At 36.1% G+C, this 11,855-nt stretch overlaps 1 long non-coding RNA gene across 3 annotated transcripts in view; it reads left to right on the top strand.

Moving 5' to 3' along the window:
* Window positions 1–1,750: 1,750 nt before the first annotated feature.
* The window catches only part of LOC110780151 (uncharacterized), a 28,821-nt gene continuing 18,716 nt past the window's right edge, over window positions 1,751–11,855 (top strand). The window contains exons 1-4 of one of the 3 annotated variants that reach the window (XR_008922749.1): window positions 1,751–2,002; window positions 3,748–3,836; window positions 3,936–4,042; window positions 5,970–6,105. This is a non-coding gene — a long non-coding RNA (uncharacterized lncRNA). Of the gene's footprint in view, window positions 2,003–3,747; window positions 3,837–3,907; window positions 4,043–5,969; window positions 6,106–11,855 lie in introns of those variants that run through there. The other 2 variants (XR_008922731.1, XR_008922707.1) reach the window with 2 other exon arrangements.

Below are 11,855 nucleotides of genomic sequence, written 5' to 3' on the forward strand. Positions count from 1 at the left end.
TCCTCGTTTGTGACAGTATAGGAAGTACCTCCAACCTCGTTGGGTCTATCACCGAGTACGGCGTGTTCAAGAGTGCAAAGGAGTCCTTCCTCTGAATTAGTCATGCTATTCTGAATCCTACTATTAGGGGTTACATTACATGATTGGATTGAAGTACGGGGAGAGATTCCAAAAAAGTTGTCGTCTACGCTCCTACAATTTGTAGTGCGGCTTGGGGTGACAAATGATGAGGTATCTGAAGAAACAACACCCGACCTAACGGTTGATTGGAGTTCTACAATGTCAATTAATCCCTTTCCACAACTATCCCCGTGATGACCAATAATACCACAAGGGATTTGGTGTAAGGTTACACTTGAATCTTGTCCTTCGCCCAATCCGACAGAACATCCTTGAGGTTCTACATTAACACCACCACCCCTGTATATGGCCTAGATTTTAAAATATTTTAATTATTATAACAGTCAATTAACACAAACACTACTGTCTTTATTAACATCCTAACAATCTGATTAACATCATAACAATTTTTAATTCAATCACTCAAAAACTTAGTACAAACAAACTCTTCCACATAATATTAGCCGAAATTAAATATTACCAACAGTGGCAACAAATCTGTTTTATTACAACATATTAATGTAATTAATTTAACCCTACTACATTTAACAAAACTAAACCTAGGACCTTCAAAAATTCATGATACCGACAGAAAGATTATTAAATACTAATTATGTAAGAAAACACAACACTAATTAATTAAGAATTATGTAAGAAAACACAAATTCCGTGATTGTCGGGATTCCCTAATTATTAATTGTGTAATAAAACAAATCTAATTACTGTTCACTTTCTTCCCCACAATCACGCGGTACTCCCAACACAGGAACACAACATAACCCATTTTCCACATGAAAAACAAATTTCCAAAACCTTGCAATACCCAACAAAAATCGCCCCCAATATTTGGAAACATAAAAAAATTCAATTACCTCGTCAAAACCAGGTCCTGCACCATCACTCGCAAATTGTGAATTTTTTCCAGACATTTGCTGTGCAGTGGAGTAGATCAAAGTAGTGAAGCTTGCTACATTAGGGTTTGTCAAAATCTTCTTGAAATTCGAGGAGGACTCACTCAAATGAGAAAAGGGAAATTTGAAGAATTGGATTTGAATTTCAAACAAAAGTGAGTTAACGGGAGTTCACTTCGTTAGATGTTCGTCAACTAACGGGACAAATCCATCCTAAATTATTTCTCCTTTATTTTTTATTATAACTAAGTTTATTTCATTTTTCTTTTTTATAAACAAGAAAATTGAGATCCGGCATACCGATTACACAAATTTTTATTTACAATGGTTGTACAATAATTATTGTACAACGGAGTAAAAGTTAACTCAAAATGCTTAAAAGTTATGCTTATATATGTAAAAGTTATCTAATTTTTAGTGATAAATTTTTTATTTTAATAAAACTTATTTCTTCAAAATCTCTAATAATGTATAAAATTAATCATTTAATCCTTAAAAATGTTTATCTATCAACATTTTTTACTCATATAAAAGTTAATCAAAACTAGGTTAAAGTTACAAAAAAATGGGTTAAAGTTATTTTGGTGTACAATAAATTTATTGTACACCTTGTGCGCGCAAGACTTTTTATACCGATTATACCCCGCTTAACGCCCCTGGTTAATCAAGAAGATCAACTCCTCCAAAGATGGTAATGTACATAAAGGTAAAACCTTCAAACTCATTTTCCCTCCATTACCTTTCAGTCCCTCAGTCCTCCCACTCCAACAGGACCTTACTCTTCATGAGTTTTCTCTCTCCGGCAGAATGACCGCTCTCTCCTCATTCCACCACCATATGATGTCACTCTCCGCCGCGCTCTCTGCTCGGTTACTGTCTCTATCTTTCTATCACCAATCCGACACCGGCGGAGGAGAATCTCGTACCGTCATATCCTACCACCACCACCCCTCATTTTATGCAATTGGAAGGTTAGGGTCTTATTCTTACTGTTAATAATCAATTTGAAATTTGAATTATTCGTCCCTAGTTTCTTTCTTCACCTGGTGATCAATGGTGTCTGTAACGTGATATTGATTGATGAATTAGCAAACTCAAAAATCATCAAATTCGTATATGAACTTTAATTATTTTGTTGCAATAGCTTTTTTTTTTTCGTTGAATTTATATGTATGAGAATATGAGATATGTCAAGATATAGTTAATTTAGAGGCTGATTTGGAGGAAATACTGTTATTTAGAGGTGAAAAGCATGGTAATCATTCATGGATACTTAAGATTCTTTGAATCTATGTAATGTTTATATATTTGGATTTGATGATATCGGGAGTAATAGTGATGAGGATGAAGATGTAAGAAAGGCCAATGAAAATACCATGATTTCAAGTGGTTCGTCCCAAGATTTCAATAAGTAGCAGAATTAGAGTACAATATTTCTTGATTCTAGGAGAAATGGAGAATTAGGTAGAGAATTTATTTGCTCGATCGGTTGTTGTTGGTCAATTGTTCGATTCTTTAGAACAATAAAAAAGATGCAGTGAATTTTTATTCCATATCTAGAAATCAATAATTTTAAGTTAAGAGGCTGATTTGGCGAAGTATTTGGTTGAGTGCATAAGAAAGCAAGAATGCAAATTTCCATGGAGGTTAAGTGCAATAAAAACAATGGAGAATCCTTCATTTCAAAGTGTAAAGTATAATGGCCCCTCTTTCGAGTAATTGTGTAGGAGACATCGACACACTCGATGTCTCGATCGTCCACACCTTCTGGGTTTGTGAGCAACCTCATACAAGATCTCATATGACTATGAGAGCAATGCCTTGACAGTCCATGCTATAGTACAAGTGATTAAAGACCGGTTTAACTACACCGTTTCTTACAAGATGGTTAGCAAAGCAGAAGGCAGTAACCAATGTATCAGCCTATCAGGTGATTGCAATACGCGAGTATTAAAAGTATCAAATCATAAACCTGCTCATCATCAAAAGAAACATTTTTACATCTTTTGATTAGTTTGTAAACTTGGATTAGTTAGTGACTTTAAATTGTTAAAGTAGACTAATTGTACACTATAGTGCTTTGATACAGACGTGAAGTAGTGAATTATCTAAACAAGAAAAAAGAGGCCTGAAGTTGTACTTTTGCTTTGCCATTCAATATTTTGTTAAACTAGTGTACTCTGTTCAGTGATTTCTTTTTCGTATTTCGTCTAATGCCATGTTGCCCTTCTGTATCTGCATCAATGCGTGTTTCTCATTTGTCATTAGTAAGTGTTTAGCAAGGGATTAGGATTCTATGTGGTCATTAATGCATGCTTTCAGTGCCATGCTAACAGAGGCATGTATCCCGAGGTTCAGTTGTGAGTAAAAAAAATGCACTAAATTTGTAAGAATGAAAGTAAGATAATTCAATTGTTTCATATTCCTCATTTCCTTCTACTGTATCCTGACTTGCTGGAGATGTATACATTTGTAGTTTGTTTCTGAAAATTTGCTTTGATGCAGTGGCATGCTGAACTTGTATTTGTCTATTTCTATGCATTCCCTTCTTTCCAGCATGTGTTTGTTAAGCCTTTAGATTCTTTAGAATAGCCATTGGCTTGCTACTGTGGTATATCAAATTCCAGCCTACGTTGTCAGTGTATCTGAGCCATTTGCTACCATCATCGAGATTGAGTTGAATCTTGATGTTGTTCATTGACAACTTGGATGGCAGGTGTTCTGTAGATCCATATTGCACCACTCTCCAGAACCAGATTAATTGCAGGGCTACTGGCCACTTTAAACAGGCTAATTAAATTTGCTGTAAGTTGGGTTCATAAGTTTATCAGTAATGTGTATTTTGCTGTTTGTTTTTCTCATCTGCATATTAACAGGTCGCTCCTTGTCACTCTAATGCATCAGTTTCTCAAGAATTATTAGGGTGCAGAATCTTCAGAATTTGGCATTAGTGCAAACTCTGCTTCCCACTGAATATGAGAGATGTTTCTTTCTTTCCTTTCAAATGGGAGGTAAACCTACTGCCTATAAGCCAATTGAATTTATATTTTTCTTTAATTATAATATCATACTCCTTTCTAAAATACTCCTTTAATTAATTTATATTTATATTCTAAAATACTCTTTTCTTTCTTTCTTTCTTTCTTTGGTTTTAGAGTGAACTTTGATGATGCATTTCCTGAGACTGGTTCATGTTCATTTACCATAACTTGATTTTTAGTTCTTATGGATTCGAGCGGAACGTGATATCTTGTCCTGGTTTAGATGATGTTGCATTTTGAAGTCACCCCAATCATGATTAGCATAGATTTTTGTCCTAGTTGCTCATTAAAACTCCAAACCACTCTCTGTGCTTCTACATACACCGACACCGTTACATCAGCATTACCCAAATGCTTATTAGAGAGGCTCCCTCCTTGGGGTGAGTTGAAGGAAGTCAGATGTATGTAGTCTTGCCCTTGCTTGTGATCATATAAAGCATCATCAGAATTCAAACACTCATCCTGTCATCCATTTAGAATTACTGGAAGTCCTACAACCTATTTTGGATTTAATTATTTTACTGATCTGAAACTCTTGGAAGACTAAGACATTTGACAGCAAAAATATTGGTTGCATAAAGGATAGCTAAAGACAATGATTTTGTGTCACATGAAAGGTCTAACCTTTAGACAACTAAAATATCTAATTTTACTAACTAAAGGAATACGTAACCCTAATTTATTTACTTTTTATTATCAATTTTCCGCTATCAATAGTTATACTAAAGAGTACTCCGTAATGTAAATAGGGACACAAGTCAACTAGGTTCACGGAAGGAGCAGTACACATTTTTTGTTGTTCCCTTGAAATCTCACTGTGTAAAACGGTTGACTGCCCTTTTTTTTATTTTATTACTGCATCTCAACATATTCAAACCCCAGATTCCTTCACTTGGATATTTTTGGCATAACCCAGATCCCTTTTCACATTATCCTCAACCTTACTTTCACTAGTTGTTGGCCGACGCGCTAACGCGCGCCGTCCTCCAAGTTAGCAAAATAAAAAAATGTTAAATTATTAGTCATAATAATTACAATTTGAAAGTCACTTTACAAGAAAAAACACTTACTACATATGAAATCGAAAAGTGTATTAAATACGTTTTTCATTTACGAATTAGACGACATAGAATGAACTACTTGCGTAATGCCTTCAGAAAGTTGTAGTTGCTTGTTACCTTCCCAAACCATGTAAGGAAGCCATTCAGATGTTTTAAATACTCGCCTGGGTGTTTTTTGTGTCTCTAGATGACAATATAAAATTATTCTTCTCCCTTCGCTGGTGGACAGGGGCTTATATAGCAGGTGACAAAGCCTCGTTTCTTGCAATAATCAAGGTATCCAACCTAAGAGAAAGAATAAGACAGAATAGCAAGCATAAAACAACTCAACAAGCCTACTACCTCAAAAACAAGCAGCTGTCGCGACTATTTCCCCACTTCTCTATTTCGTGTGGACCTCACAAACACGAAGTCATGCTAAACAGTTTCATATGCCTTATGATCAACCACTATACCGATAAATAATGCCAGACTTTAAGGAAGCCAACGAAAAGAGCATTAATAAGCAATACACAAACTTGTAAACAGCACAATTCAGAAGCAAAATTTTGGAGGAACTCATTTGCTGTGGGTAATTTATATTTCAGACTATAATATGCTTTAAATAACCAACTAAAAGTAAAAGAAAAGTACCTTTAAGTGGTCAAGTTTAGCATTTACTGGTACTTTTGAAGATCTTGCAAATAATAGATACTTTTGATACTTTAATTCTTCATCATTGGGGTGTTGCGACGACTTCAAGGATCAGTACCAGTAATTGAAGTTTCTTCTTCCTCCTTTTCTTCAGTATTGTTGTTCTTTCTGTATGATTGAGCTTTGTAATTGCTGAAATGCAGATTCGATGTACACAAGGTTAACAATGATTTGATGAAAATTCAACCAGAAATTGAACAGAAATGACAGTCGTTTTCCCACTCTTTCGCATGAATTTAATTACCTGTTCTTCTCTCCGAATTCATCCAGGGAACTGAAGAAATTGATCGATTTTGAGGTAAACAGCTGTAATAATTGAAGAAATTTAAACATAATTAGTCGGATTTTAATTCAGAAATGCTATGAATTTGTTAGCCAAAAATTGATTTAACAAAAAAAGCTTCAAATTTTCTAATTGTTCAATCGTCCAAATAAGCCACACATTTTAATCATTTTGAAGATTATTACAGGTTTTAACTCTTCAAATTCCGAAAATTGTTAGCCAAAAATTGATTTAACAAAAACAGCTTCAAATTTTCCAATTGTTCAATCGTCCAAATAACCCACACATTTTAATCGTTTTGATGATTATTACAGGTTTTGTTACAGGTTTAAACTTTTTAAATTCCGAATATGAAATAAATCCTAATTACAGACGATCGATCAAGTACTCCCAACCAATCAACTTCAGACCACCATTACTAATTACAGGCTGAATTATTAAAAGAAAGAGAAAGAATTACCTTGATGAAACCAATTTCCTGATGATCCAAGGATACTGAAAAGGAGAGAAAAGTTAAGGGGGCGGAGGAGAGATGACAGGTAGGGTTCGCAAATGGAAGGGATGAAATCTCAGAGAAAGCAAAGAGAGGCAGCAGATCTTGTCAGTAGGGAAAAGAGAAATGGTTTGCTGCTCATAATAGGTTATAGTTTAAAAGCAGATTGAAGAAGATGGGTGTTTGTAATGCCGAGGAGCATGCAATTTGCGCCCCTAGCTGTGAGGACAGAACTCACATGTGATTTGGCTATCAATTACAAAAGCTTTTCCTTAAGCAAATGTTACATGAAGTACGCATAAGCCTCATTATTTGACCAAATTAGGTAAATTCAAAGCTCAAGTCAAAATACAGATTAAAATATATGGTACACCAGCTCAGAACCTTGAATAGCCAAAGAACATAATGAGAAAACACTTACTCAAAGCTTGGGCATCAGTCATCCTCTTCCTGTAGTCCCTGTTAAGCATTCTTTTAGGTAGCAACGCGCTACTGGGAACACAACATCAAGTCCATGCCACCTACCAGTTTCTGCAGCACACACCTGCTTTACGCGTTTTTTGTAGATTTACTGTTAGGATTCTTACAACGATGTTTGCTGTAACTTCTGAAATTGTTGTGATGATATTTTCCCATAGATGTTTTTTCCCACAGTAGAAACTTAACCGAATTTGTGTGTTGCCAGTGAATTGGCTCGGCAGACTTTACTTGCATCTTTCTAGGTGATCTTGGAAAGACTATCAGAAAGAAGTCAACTGCCTGTTGCTGATAGATATTTAATGCTGGTGGTACCTGTTAGTCAAAGTTAAAGAATCATGTAAGAACGCGTTCAACTTTGCGAAAGAAAACTTTATTGGTAAATGTTAGGAGTAGCAAGCTAAGAAATCGAAAATGGCTAACCTTTGGCCTAGGCTCTTTAGTTCTGTGGTTTTTAGGACTGGAGTAACAGGTGCCTTTAAACAACTGATCTCCAAGCTCACACAAATGCTTCCCGAGTTCTGTTGGATTGAGTTTCGGTGATTTCTCTTTCCTCACCAAAACTGTGTCCTGCCCACCCTTGCCTCTCTCTATTGTCAAATTGCCCCTTCCTCTCTCTATTGTGAAATTGCCCCTGCCTCTCTCTACTACCAAATTGCCCCGGCCTCTCAAAGCTATCCCCGGCACTTTGACAAGCATACACGTTGAAGTTCGATGGAAGGGAACTTAAGATACCAGGACCTCTTGCGACCTACTGATGGGGATGGACATTTTGGCCAGAGAATCCCGAACGATCTCTATGAACATCCTGAGTTTGAAAACATGTTCAGATTACAAAACCCCATTTCTGCTATAAAGGCAACAAAACAAACACACGGACGAATAGGACACAGATGAAGCAAACAGAAAAAGAGTATTCGGAAACTTAAATCAACTCAGGGTCCCATAATTTTAAAATGTAGAGTGAACCAAATTTCTTTTTTATTCCACAGTTAAGAAGATTTTCACGCAAGTAACAACATGTAATTCTTGTTACCTTCCTCTATCAGCTTCTGACAACCAGATGGTTCGAGCTTTCCTTTCTTCTTGTTTGCCACCAGATTTTTTTCCAAAGAAATTGCTCAACCTCCCGCTCTATGTGAGTGACAATTAGCTAAACCAGAAATGTGCTTCCTTAATATAAGAACCCGTTTTCAAAAGCTGACGCGATCTCCCTCAAATCTGCGAGAAAATTACAGAAATTCAGAACAATGGACAACACCAAACAAAACCCTAAAAATTGGACTGCAAAATAATTTTTAATTAAACAAATCCTAGATACCAGAGCTTATGCTCGAGTGTTCCAGAGACAAGATGTATTCAAGAAATCAACTAAAATCCCTAGATTACCACAAATTGAGGCAATGCTTCAGCACTATACTCAAATTTCACAAATATAGTTAGAAATGTACTCTAAAATTGAGGCAAATGCTTCAGCACTATACTCAAATTTCACAAATATACTCAAACTTTTTGTCCCTAGATTACCACAAAAAATATCAGCACTATACACGTTAGAAGAAGCATGAGCTTTTTGGCTTTAGCCCGTCTTTCGTAAAGGGGTGACACGTCCTTCATATTTTTTAATATCATTTCTTTGCGAATAGAGAAAAAAAGAAGAAAAATCAGGTTGATCGCTTTGGCAACGTCAATGTGCTGACACTGAAACATAATGGGTCCTAACAATGGCAAGCTCCCACCAAATTTTGGATTCTAATTGGTTGGTATCACTACTAAGCATGGGATGTGGTATAGTGAAAGCTCAATAAAACTTGTTCAGCAAGTGAAGCTTAAAAGAGTACTCGGAGTATGATTTCCACTTGTCAGATAGGCAGAAGAAAAGTGCACAAGTTAAAAACACTCCGGTTGACAGAATACCAACTTATAATAGCATCAAATGATTGAGCTTTTAGTGAAACAAATGCCAGAAATTGAAAGTAGAGAATCCCAGACAGCTATTATGCATTTAATGTTATTCCACAAACTGTATAGGAGAAAATATAGAGCAACTGACCCAAATAACTGTCCCAGAATTTGGCAATGCTGAATCATTCCCATTAATGGCAGATTGCAGCGTCTGGTGAAGAGGAGCAACTACCCCATGTCCTGCAGTTTCGAGAGTATTGCAGCTCTCTAGAGCCAACCCTTTTGGTAAGCCCTTCTTCTCCATGTATTCTTTCAGATTACGCACAATCGTCTTTGTTGGAGTTTTTGCAACTCCATGGAACTTCGTAAAACTTGTCACATGAACTGTAACTGCTGACAGTGCGGACCTTGTGAACCCTCATCCAACAATCCAGATACTATATACCAAATCTTATACCACTAATATGAACTGCAATAAAATATGCAACAAGAAAGATCAATCTAATAATTACATCAAAGTGAACACAGGATCCTGTTCTTGCTAATACATGAAATCATTTAAAAATTTAAAAAGAGCGGGAGATGGAAAAATCATTTTAAAAAAAAGAGCGATAGACAGGGAAAAGAGGAAAGAAAACACATAAAAAACCCAACCCTAGATATCAAAATTATTAAAATGCAAACAAAAATAGAAATTACACCTCTTGATCAAGATGTCTCGACGCGAGAAGAAAGCCTAGGACGATCAATGAGAAGCTCGTATTATCATCCTGAATAGAGGGTAAAATAAAAAGCAATCAGGTCAGTTACATGGACTTCGGTGATAAATAAAAGCTTGAAAACAATACAGGACATGAATAGGAAAGAGAACAAACCAGCTCTTTAGTTCTATTTAGGTGCTACAGATACCAATTTGGCAGCTCGAAATGTCCCTGAAAACATGAAATTTATATGCTTAGGAGAGTTCCCTTGTGTATGACGTGCATACAAGACAAATAATAATGAGAATTGTGACAGTGACTTGAGTTTTGAGTTATGTTAGGAGATAGGAAGAGAGAGATTTGAGTTATATTAAACAAAGATCCTCAACACAAGGTACATACTGCTCAAAAGACACAGACAAGAACCTAGTATGACAAATCCTTTTATCTAAGTTTTTTTTTTTTGCAAATATCAAATAAGCTTCAAGTAAGTTACCTGTCGGGATAATATAGTAGTGGCATCCAAATGAGGAAAAGTTGTAGCAGGAGGAGGATCTGTCGAATCATCAACAGGCACATAGATAGCCTGGACAGAAGTAATAGAACCCTTATTGGTCGTTGTAATACACTCTTGTGGACCTCCAAGATCAGTATCCAAGGTAGGTTGGTAACCAACAGCCGAGGGAATACATCCAAGTAAAGCAGACACCTCTGAGTTAGCCTAGAATCAACAAAAAAAAAGGGTTTGCATAATCAAGAGGATCAATCCACGGAAGATTCACAATGAGTAGAGAAGTTCTTTGACAGGAAACCATACTTGGGTAAAACGGAAAATGTTGTCAATAAAGAGCAGCACATCTTGTCCCTCAGCATTACGGAAGTTTGGAATTGATCCCGAAATCATCTGTACATCAGGAAAAAGAGATTCTGACAAAAACCTGAGAATTGCTACTGTCAAAACCCAGAAGTTAAGCATGCTTAGTGACGACTAACAGAAGACCGTTTCACAAAGTCTTGTTGAGGAATAGGAGTACACGGGCATAATAGTATATAAGAAGGTCTCATACTAACTTAATGTAAGATGTGGATAGCATAATATGTACAAGGGATGACAATTTTTTTCCTTTTTCTGGTTTCAAATCATAGCAGTATATACGCAACAATCCCACCCGAGACTTAATCAAATATTCATTTTTTTTTTACTATTCTAGCTGATCATCCAGAAAAGATACGGAGACCGTAGGTTCTGAATGCAAAGTTACCTAAGGTTAACTTCTGCACATAAGCAGGAAAAGATAACTGAATCTCCTTACTGAAATCAACGAGGACCAGATTAAAATATACAACACCTTAGCAGAATAAGCTAAAAAATCAGGTTACCTTATGTTGTTGGCTGCAAAAACCTCTTGCAATATCTGAACGAAAAAAAGAAGTTGTGAACTCTACTATCGAAAGTTGATGGAGTTCATCGACATCACACCCTATAAAGCCGCAAACTGCTTTGCTGAAGGGCATCCAAGTAAAAGCAACATAAGGGCATGAAGATTACAATGACAACTAATAAAACAAAATGTACCAATTCAAATAGTTCACAAATAGACAAATAGTCATGGGAAATTCCAAGTATTAGAATTATTTACCTGCTGAATATGCAACGGTCTCTCTCCCATTGCAGAACATATGGTTGCCACCTTTGCTTCATGATCATCAATTTCCTTTAGTAGCTAAGCTCTTTTAACAATCATGCCACTGATCATTCTTTCCAGCATAGACTTACGAGATCTTCTCCAAGTCTGTGAATTTGCGGAATTTATTAGGAAAAATAGCCAATGTTGTAAACATGGTGAATGGAAAATATCAAATTGAAGTTCTCTGTATAAGCCAGAGAAACTCCTTTTCCACCTAGATTAAGTTCATATGGTGTGTCGTGGAATGGCAAACAAATCTTCACCCAAATTTAGTGCACACAGTGAAGAAACATAAAACCGTGGATACGGAGATAGGAATTTAAGCAAAGAAGTTGTATAGTTGACTGAAAACTTCTCTAGCATTGCCCACTAATGACATATTCAATACAACTATAGTGGTTCGTAGTATAGTGCCTACACCCAGACATTAAAGAGACTGTGGACTTGGCTCAAGTACCAAATTCTACTCAAGCGACTAATTG

This window comes from Spinacia oleracea, chromosome 1 (genome assembly GCF_020520425.1).
Source record: "Spinacia oleracea cultivar Varoflay chromosome 1, BTI_SOV_V1, whole genome shotgun sequence".
Classification (NCBI taxonomy): domain Eukaryota; kingdom Viridiplantae; phylum Streptophyta; class Magnoliopsida; order Caryophyllales; family Amaranthaceae; genus Spinacia; species Spinacia oleracea.